We start from the raw sequence: 10,736 nt of genomic DNA, 5'->3' as shown, positions 1-10,736 counted from the left end.
TCTTCCACAGCTAAGCTCAAATGTTATCTTCCGTTAGGGGAAAGGATATTTTCTTGCAGTTTGTTTGAAGTAAGAAACATTGCCCAACATTCCAAGATAAATCAACTGAATTCTGAATGTTTGCTTCTGCTGTTGGAAAAATTAATCAAATTTGTTTCTAACCAGTGAAAATGTTTGTCTCACACGAAATATTTCTCCAAAGTAACAGATTTTCTTCCCCAGCATTACAAGGCAGTAAGTCAACAAAAATAGGTCTATGGCATGGAACATAATTAAGGAAAGCAGAGTCTATTCCTAGGCACAAAAGCTAGAAAAGCTCACTGTTGAGAGCCATCAGCACATTGGGATTATTACTTCCTCAAAGTCAGCAAGTTTCCAAATTAAGTTGGGAATTAGTGAAAACACTTTAATGATTTACCAAATTTTCTTCAATCACAAAGCTTGTTTATTTTATAGTGGTCTCTTAGCTCTGCTTGCACAATCAAAGTTTACTTAATTCACACTATCTTTCCATCCATATTTTTAAAACTTGGTATGGTTCCTCTCAGCTTTCTTTTCTAACAAAACCAGTTAATTTCTGTGAGCCTTTCTTGATATTATAGAGAACAATTCCTGGAACTATCCATGAGACCTCACTCTGGATTCTATCCAATGTCATTTTAAGCTCAATTCTACACAATATTCTAAATGACCTCACCAGACCTATATGATCTTAGAATAACCAATTTATTTCCTACAAGCAACCCATAAGATATAGGAGCAGAATTAGGCCATTCGGCCCATCGGGTCTGCTCCCCAATTCAATCATGGCTGATATGTTTCTCATCCCCATTCTCCTGCCTTTTCTCCATAACCCCTGATCTGATCCCCTTATTAAGTAAGAACCTAACCATCTCTGTCCTAAAGACACTCAGTAATTTGGCCTCCAAAACCTTCTGCAACAATAGTTTCACAGATTCACCACCCTCTGGCTGAAGAAATTCCTCCTCATCTCTGTTTTAAAGGATCGCCCCTTCAGCCTGAGGCTGTGCCCTCGGGTTCTAGTTTCTCCTACTATGGAAACAGTCTCTCCATGTTTACTCTATCAAGGTAGGCCTCTCAATATTCTGCAAGTTTCAATGAGATCCTCCCTCAACCTTCTAAACTCCATTGAGTACGGACCCAGAGTCTTCAACCCAATACCTGGTTACATCAGTGTCACCTTGGCTCATTTGACAGTACTCTTTCATCTGAATTAGCAGGTTATGGATACGAACCCCACTTCAATACTGCAATAGATGTATGATCTAGGCCGATATTCCACCGCACAGTGCTGAGAGGGTGCTGCATTATGATTGATGCTGTCCTTCATCAGAGATGTAAAACGAAGACCCCCATCTCACTGGTAGGAATGATATTAACAATTTCATAATACTTTTTGAAAAGCAGCACAGAGATTTTCCCAGTTACACTTTTCCATCATCAAAACCAATTTATAGTTATTAATTTGTTGCTGTTTCTATGATATCACTGGGTGCAATTTCCCCCCAAAATGGCAAAGTGTCACTTTCGGCAAGAAAATCGGTGCAGTTCCCACCAGCCCCGGCAGAGCAATCTGGATCGCAGTTTTTGGGCACTTCAATTTTTTTTTCCCCACATGAGAAATACCATCGTGCCTGAGGCACACTGGGCGGGAGTCTCCGTCCTGCTGCACCAGTTTTCATGTGCGGTGCATCCCCGCTGGCAGTGGGATTCTCCATTTCACCAGCCGGCCAATGGGGTTTCCCATTGTAGGCAGCCCCACGCCGTCGGGAAATCCCGGGGCATGCATGCGCTGCTGGCGCAACAGAGAACCTCGACAACAGAAAATCCAGCCCGAAGTGCCTGATTCACCCACCTGGGAGGGTCACCTGAGCACTTCAATCAAGTGCATATAAACGGCTCCACAGCAGTTGCTCACAGTCAAGGGCAGGAGAATGGAAGCCAAGAAGCCAGCTCCACGATTCACTGAGGGTGCCCTCACAAAAATGTTGGATGCCATGGAGGAGAGAAGGGCAACTATCTACCCTCAGGCTGGCAATGGTCCCTCCAGCAACGTCACGAATCCCACCTGGGAAACGGTGGCAGCACTGGTCAGTGCCAATAGCCTGACCAAGAGGGCGGGAGTGCAGTGTCAAAAGAAGATGAATGACCTACTACGATCAACAAGGTAAGTGCTCCTTGTCTCCTCATGGCACTCCACCCTTCCATCACCCCTGGAAAGTCAACTGAAACCCACAAACAAACAGTCGCAGTTTCCCAGCACCCGACCTCCGAACGTCATCCTCAAACCCCCCCCAAGCACTCCTCATCAGAACCCCTTCCTTCTTAGGCGCACAGTGTCCACACATGCCAGTTGTCATCAACCTCTGACCGCTCACATTATATAATTTTTAGCCACTGCAGGAGAGGTTAGCTCACAATCAAAGAGAGAGAAAGGAAATGGGTGGTGGAATGCCCGAGCTAAGGATCCTGACTCCATTCGGTAAAGGGCCATTTTGCTCACTGAGAGCGAGGTTCGCCTGTGGAAAAAAAGTGAGGAGTCACTGCACCTTCATCCAATGATCAGTCTCGAGTGAGTGCTTTGTTGTCGAAACCCTTGACCAAGCTTGCCTTACAAGATCAGCCTCATAGCCTGGCTTGGCGACCAGCAGTGCCCCACCACCTACACTCGAAAGCATTTCGGAGGAGGCCATGGATGAAGCATCACAGCTATCACGCTCACCATCCACCATCGCAGAGACGCACACCTCAGTGGGGAACTTAGCAGCAGGCTTCTGGATCGCTGTCAGATGAGCACCACACTGCTTCTAATGCACATCAGGTGGAGGCAGAAGAATGCCAGGGATTAGACAGTCTGAGGACTGCTGGATCCCAGATCACAGCTGTTCCTGTGCCAGGTGCTGTGCCTCTGGGCATATACATCCCTTAGCTTCTTGAGATGCAAAGATAGAGCCAGGAATAACAGGAGGGGTTGTCAGCGACATTCCTGCAACTGCAAGAGCCTCCTGTCGAAGGAGATGTTGTAGGTAATGTTGTAGGCATCCAGGCCAATACTGCAAGGGTGGTGGGTGCAGTGGAATGCCCGTGGCAAGGCATCAGATCCATCACTGCTGAACTCCAGAGCATGCCTCAGTCCCTGAAGACCATGGTTGAGGGATTCACCACCATGGTCCAGCCAATGGCAGGTCTCCAGGACTGACAGTGCCAGATGACATTGAGGCCTCTGGAGCTCACTCCATCTGCCCCTCCATCCCATGTAGTAGCCAAAGGACCCACGTGCACCCAGAGGGGGGAGGAACTGCTGGAGCAGTTCCCAGGGCCTTCCACCCAGGAAAGCCTGGGTGACCAGCCCTCCTGAATCCCCACTTTCTGATACCAGCACACCTCAGCCACCTTCAGGGGGCTGAACAGGGTGATCCAGCAACCATTACCACCCAAGAGTAGGTTGGGCCCTCCAGGTCCTGGCCCTCCAGAGGATGCCCGCCAAGGGCATCTCAGGCAACAGGGCATGGAAGGCAGAAGGCCTTATCCACTTCTGATGTGTATCCTGGGAATACATTTAGGCATAGTGGGAAGGTTCGCAAGGGGCACAGAGTGGGCACGGGTGAAGTTAGGCACAGATAGCTGGGAGTCGTAATCAAATGTTGCCAATGAACATGTTCCCACTTTAAAAACTTCTTCTTCACGACCTTAAGGTCCCAATGCTGTAAACCCTCCTCCCAGTGGGATAGTGCTTCACCCCATCTGGATACAGTTCTTTTCACAAGCCATCAAAGTCAGGCAAACGGTTAGACCTACTCAAAACGAAAATAGCATAATTCCTGAAAGGACTTACATAGATTACATAGAACATACAGGGCAGAAGGAGGCCATTCGGCCCATCGAGTCTGCACCGACCCCCATTAATCCCTCACTTCCACCCTATCCCCGCAACCCAATAACCCCTCCCAACCCTTATTGGCACTACGGGCAATTTAGCATGACCAATCCACCTAACCTGCATGTCTTTGGACTGTGGGAGGAAACCGGAGCACCCGGAGGAAACCCACGCGGACACGGGGAGAACGTGCAAACTCCGCACAGACAGTGACCCAGCGGGGAATCGAACCTGGGACCCTGGCGCTGTGAAGCCACAGTGCTATCCACTTGTGCTACCGTGCTGTCCTTGGGCATTAATCAGTGAGCCCTTGACCTTCGCACCTAATCCCTCTCTCGAGCTACTCGACCAAAGAATCTAGGGACGGACCTCATTTGCACATGAGCCAGGAAGTCAGCGTGCCAGCAGCATACAGGCAGGAGCCAGTCATAAACTGGGTCACTGCAAGTCGTCATCACCCTCCTGCATTTTCTTTTCTTTTAAATTTAGATACCCAATTCATTTTTTCCAATTAATGAGCAATTTAGCATGGCCAATCCACCTGCCCTGCACATCTTTGGGTTGTGGCGGCGAAACCCACGAAAACACGGGGTGAATGTGCCAACTCCACACGGACAGTGACCCAGGGCCGGGATCGAACCTGGGACCTCGGCGCCGTGAGGCAGCAATGCTAACCACTGCGCCACCGTGCTGCCCTCCCTCCTGCATTTTCTAATGAGCAGGCACAAGGACTCGGTAGGCTCAGCATCTGAAGGAGACAGATGTACCGCTCAATCACAGATGACTAAGGTTTACTGCAACCCTCCTTCCGTGGTCACCGAGGGGTTAGCACGGTCTTGGCAGTGAGAGCTTCTTGAGCTGTCAGTCAACATGATGTTCCTATAGGTCCTATTGTACGAAATAGGAAGCGATGAGGGAACCCTGGTCTGTCTCCTCATGCGAATCCTGGCGCCTACCTGTCCTCCTTCCTCCGGCTGCTCCCCGGCCTCCTCCTCCACTCCCTCCTGGTTTTCTTCTTCATCCGATGAGACATTCCTCTTCTCCATGTCTTCATCGGTAAGGTGGTTACCCTGCTGCTGTGCCAAGTTATGTAGGGCACATCTGACCACAGCAATGCGGGAGACCCTCTGGGGATTGTATTGTAGGGCCCTATGGGACCTATCAAGGCAGTGGAAGTACACCTTAAGGAGACCGATGTATCGCTCAATCACAGACTGGGAGGCATTGTAAGCCTCATTGTAATGGTTCTCTGTGTTGGCCTCAGGCCTCCGCACTGGTGTCATCAGCCAAGGCCTCAGCGGGCATCCTTAATCCCCAACAAGCCACCCTGCAGCCTTGGTTAACCCTCAAATATTCCAGGGATTTTTGATTGCCCAAGCATGTAACTATCATGCACAATCCCTGGAAAATGTCCACACATGGGCATGAACCTCATTTGGTGGTCACACACCAGCTGGACATTAAGGGAGTAGAATGTTTTCCTGTTGATGAACAGAACTCCCTGATGCCACGGGGTGCATAAAGCAACATACGTGCAGTTAATTGCCCCTGCAGCTGTGGCAGACTAGCTGTGCTGAAGAATCTTGCAGTACTGTCATCCTGCTGGACCTGGTCCATGTCAAAATTGATTAATGGATAACTGAAAAATGCCACACATAGAGCCCTGGAACAAACCTGTTGCTTGGAGGTTGAGGGCTGCCGTGATCTTCACAGCCACAGGGAAGGGGTGCCCTCCACCTCCACGTGGTGCCACGTTGGACAGAGTGTAGCTCAGGTACTGCATTATCTCCCTGGTGAGGCGGAGTGTCTTGCGGCACATGTTGTCCGACAGCTCCATGAAGGACACATGTCCTGTACACCCTCAGTCTCCTTCTTTGCCTTTGTGCCCTCTGTTCAACTGCTGCTGCCTCCGATCCTTCAGCCTTGCCTATGGTCCCTGGCACTGGGTGTTCCCTGGGTGCTGCCACTCACTGCTGCTGGAGTCTGTGCTCCTCCAGTGGTGTAATTAGCAGAATTGCCAGTTCTGCTGGCTCCGTACCAATCTCGCGAGGATCGAGACAGAGAGAGCGATAGAGAGACAGTCATCTTGATGTCGCAGTCGCTTACCTTCAGTACCTCTCCATGGCACCGAGGACATGGGTTCGATCCCAGCCCCGGGTGCCTGTCTGTATGGAGTTTGAACACTCTCCACGTGTCTACGTGGGTCTCACCCCCACAGCCAAAGATGTGCAGGATAGGTATAATGGCCACGCTAAATTGCCCCTTAGTTGAAAAAGAAAACTTCAGGACCTCCTCTCGCCCATTGCCCTCCTGGTCCTGGAAACAGTCAGTCCTATACTTTATACAGATGCTACCATTGACTAATAACTACCACTGTCTCATATCTCCGGTGCCCTTTAATCTCCATTGCGTGACTGGCCCCGGTCAATGTCCTCACCCCTTCAGCGTCTCGTCTGGCCTCCCTTGATGGAGATATCACTGGGGATTCTGACAGGAGGTTTCAGTGGTCACCCATCCATCATGGGCAGGGTCAGCTGGATGGATCTATCCACCTTGAGGGCTAATACATACTCATTGGTAGGCGTTTATGCAGACACAGTCCCTTTCGACCCCATGTACGCAAGTGTTTATCCTTGAACCATGAGTTATCACTCATCTCCTTGACTTTGAACTCTTTTGAAGTTCAACTAATTAAACTAAAGTAAACAAATTAAGGGACAAATCAAAAAGGGGACACTCCTTAAAGGGCTGCTGCCAAAACTAAAACGAAGATCAACTGAAACTTAATAACTCAAACCAAAATGTGATTAAAAGGATCTGTAAAACACCCTAGACCCTGTGGTGACATGGAAGGCCGTAATGGTGTGAGTGGACACCGCATGCCCCCTTTCCAGGAACACCCAGCCACAAATGATGCCCTGGAAGAGGAGCCGACAGTCAAGCTAGATGACTCCCTCGATCACCCTCTGCCTGGACCTGTTTATGGCATGTTTTGTCAGTCCCAGGAGCAGGTTCATGAGGAGATCCTCCTCCTTTCCCACTCCTCTCCACACCGGAGGGCCCGGAACATCGCAATCGGAAATCTCATTGGCACTAATCCCGTTTTTGGCCTCTTGCGATATTTTGCGGCTCTGACAGGAGTTGCGCCTGTGGCTAACAGGCCCGCTAAATCTTGTCCACTGTGTATAAACTGTCTATTCATTTGCATACGTAACAACAGTTGATGTATTTCAGAGTAATTAATTATACCTGAAGTGCTTTTTGAGATGTTTCTGCAAAACATTCAAAACATAATGAGACATTTTATCAATTAAGTTTAAAAAAAATCTTTTTGGTAACATATTTTATACTAACTAGTTCTAATAGCCAATAATGAGCTCCAAGTTGATTTCCTTTTCCCCTTTGCTGTTGTTTTTTTTACATTAACATAGATTTTGCTTTCAAAGCAATAGTGAGCTAATGGCACTTATTATTTATGCACAAGAACAATGACAACTTTAGGCAATAGGCAGAAATGTGCATAAACTTAAAAATGCAAAGTTGTGTCTATGTCGCACTGCTTCGCTATTAATGAATTGCTATTTTTGTGATGCTGTCTTCCTCACCATTGAATGGCATGGAGTTTCTGTACTCGCATAGTAGAAATAAGTTAAACTCAACACAGAATGTTCCTCATGACTCCCCATATATAATGTTATCAGAACAATATCCCCCCCCATTTTTATGTGGGAAATTTCCAAAGGGACTTGCAAAGGCATCTAAGTAGGCAGTTAAAAGCCAGTACAACTCAGGGGAGCTTGTGTAGTGTATGCTTTATCTAGTTAGTTATCAACTTCGATTGAAGTCCTACAACTAGCATTAGATCTACAATTTTCTTTTGCAGGGTGCTTAATGTCTGTGTAAGGGTGAATACCCGGAACACCAAGAGGTTTCCAACAATTTGCCATCCATTGCATTTCAAAAGGTGATTGAGTGAGGGAGAATTACCACCAAAATCAAGTTTGAATTTTACGTCTAATGGTGAGTGCAGAAAATTGAAGCGCAGCTGAAATTTCAAAGTAAGTAGGTAATGAAAGGATAATACCAGAATGGCAGTCAAGGTTGTGGAGAAACAGTGAGAAGAGGACTAAAATTCTGACTTCCTTAGGAAATGGTCAGATAGAATTTCAACTCATTGGCAGCCTTTAACATTCACCTGATGAAGGAGCTGTGGTCCAAAAGCTAGTATATCGAAACAAACCTGTTGGACTTTAACCTGGTGTTGTAAGACCTCTTACTGTGCCCACCCCAGTCCAACGCCGGCATCTCCACATCATGATTAAGGTTAAAGAGGTAGAGGACTGAAATCACAAATGAAGGTGCAGACATGAGTCTGCAGGGAAATGATTTTGCAGTTCAGCACTTGCCTCCTTGTTTGATAGTTGCAGAGGTGGTGCTGCGTGAAATGCTTTGACATTTTCTGATATTACACCCATTAGGCAGCTTTGGAACAGAAAAAGCTGACAGCAAGTTCAAATGAAGCAGGTAATTTTCAGTGCCAGCTCTGAACTGCATTTTAACTGAGATGCCATAACAGCAGATGGCACAACTCTACTTCAGGCACTCTGCCCATTTTGGCCCTGTGAAGACAACTCCCTGGGGTGTTGTTAGGTGAGTTCTACAACTGATTCTCAATACCAGAATTACATCTGGGTACAAATGTTGAAAATCAACCCCATCTTCTCTGTACCATGCAACCTGCTTGTCTCAGCTTCTTGTGAGAAAAGACAATTCTACATGTATTAGTGTTAATCAAGGTATCTGCACCAATGTGGATGTGGGTATGATTGGAGGTGAGCACAAAATATTTCTGGTGTAGCCCAGCACTCTTCTATTTGTCTTCCTCGTCCTACAAAAAGATCAGATGGGGAGCTCCCATTAAAAAACCTGCTGAGAGCAGGAATGATGCTGGTGGCAAAGAAAATGCAACACAATTGACACAAAGACCCACAAGAAGCTAACTTCCATCAGTAAAAATAAAATGGAAGAAATACATTCGCTAGAAGGTTGAAAACCACTTATTCATTGCTATTGCATCATTTGGATGAACATTCATACACTGATCATTACCTAACACCTTTAACAAGCTATTTCACATGGTGTAATTATAAGTGTGCCTGTCTGTGAGGAGACAGTGGCATGGTGCGAACGTGTAGAGAAAAGTAATCTTTGAAGTCCAGTGTAAAGAAGTACACTTTGGAGGTCAATCTAGAAAATTATAAAATCTAAAATATATGAATAAAAGAGTTCTGTAATTGGCAGATCAGTTTTTAACTATACTGCATTGTTTTGAATCAAAAACACATTGAAAATATCTCCAGAATGGTGTTAAAAGCTCAGGTACAGTGGTCCGGATTTTACAGCAAAAATAACAGTGAGGCTAACAGCACTTAGCATTATTAAAGACCGGATTGGACAGCAGTTTCCAGCAACTGTATATGCATATTTAAACATAGAAATCAGGAAGCTGCTGTTTGAGTTAACCTGCTCCTCCAGAAGCCAAACTATACTAGTATCACACTGAGTGACTCACAATTGAAATATATGGAATGGCATGAAGTTGAGGTGCCTCTGTGATATATGCCCACTCCCAAACAAACACTCTGGCACTAAAATAACTTTTACAAGTGTCAACACCCATTCATTCAGATTTTAAAAACTTAAAATATATTAATGTTTTTGTCTCTCAGACCCCTGTTTCTCAATCCCACCTTCCTTTACCTCTAATTGTTTCACTTTCTAAAGATGATTTGGCATTGAATAAACAATTTTAACTGACACTTTTTCTTTGTCTCTGAACGGATTCTTTAGTTAAGAAGATAGATGTTGTTTGTCTTGTTCACACAAGTCACCGATTCCATGTAGAGGTCACCATGCTGAAATTACTTAATAATCCTGTGTCGTTGGCCAAATAAACAGCTGCTACCATTTGTCCACTGCTGTCTGCAAAATCCAGACCATAATGTGAAAAGAAAAAAAACGTATTTAGCACAGTATTCCTTTTCACGGTTTGTCTTATGCTGAATGAATATGTAAACACATCGATAATGGATATTACTTTAGAAATTCCTCGGTGGGATTCTCCAGTCACTGATGCCGGAATCGCGTTTGGCAATTGGCCGAAGAATCCCCGTTTGCGCCGAAATCTGGGGCGGCACCGTTTTTGCAATGCTCCGCACCCTCTAAAACGGCGCATGCCGTTGGGATGTCCTCAGGATATCATCTGAGGCCCTCCCCCGATTCACTGCCACCAATGGGCCGAGTTCCCGACGGCGTTAAACACTTGTCCTTTTTATTTTTGTGAACCCAGCATGGCGGCTGCGGACTGAGTCCAGTACCGCCACAGTCGGGGGGGGGGGGGGCGTTCCGCGGGCAGGGGGGGGGCTTTGGCGGAGGCTGGGGGGAGTGTTCCGTGCCTGACCCATCCACCCTGGGAAAGAGTGCCTGCCCATCCACTCTATCATTGCCCCTCATAATCTTGTAGGCCTCTGTCAGGTCGCCCCTCAACCTCCGGTGATAGGATGGCTGTGATGGGGAAAGTGGTTGGAAGTTATAATAACAATAATAATAATCTTTATTGTCACAAGTACGCTTACATTAACACTGCAATGATGTTACTGTGAAAAGCCCGTAGTTGCCATACTACGGCCCCTATTCAGGTACACCGAAGGAGAATTCAGAATGTCCAAATTACCGAACAACACATCTTTCGGGACTTGAAGGAGGAAACGGAGCACCCGGAGGAAACCCACGCAGACACTGGGAGAACGTGCAGTCTCGCACAGACAGTGACCCAAGC

This window comes from Scyliorhinus torazame, chromosome 22 (assembly GCF_047496885.1).
Source record: "Scyliorhinus torazame isolate Kashiwa2021f chromosome 22, sScyTor2.1, whole genome shotgun sequence".
Taxonomy (NCBI): domain Eukaryota; kingdom Metazoa; phylum Chordata; class Chondrichthyes; order Carcharhiniformes; family Scyliorhinidae; genus Scyliorhinus; species Scyliorhinus torazame.
The sequence above is the reverse complement of the archived record's forward strand: the minus strand, read 5'-3'. Positions refer to the sequence as shown.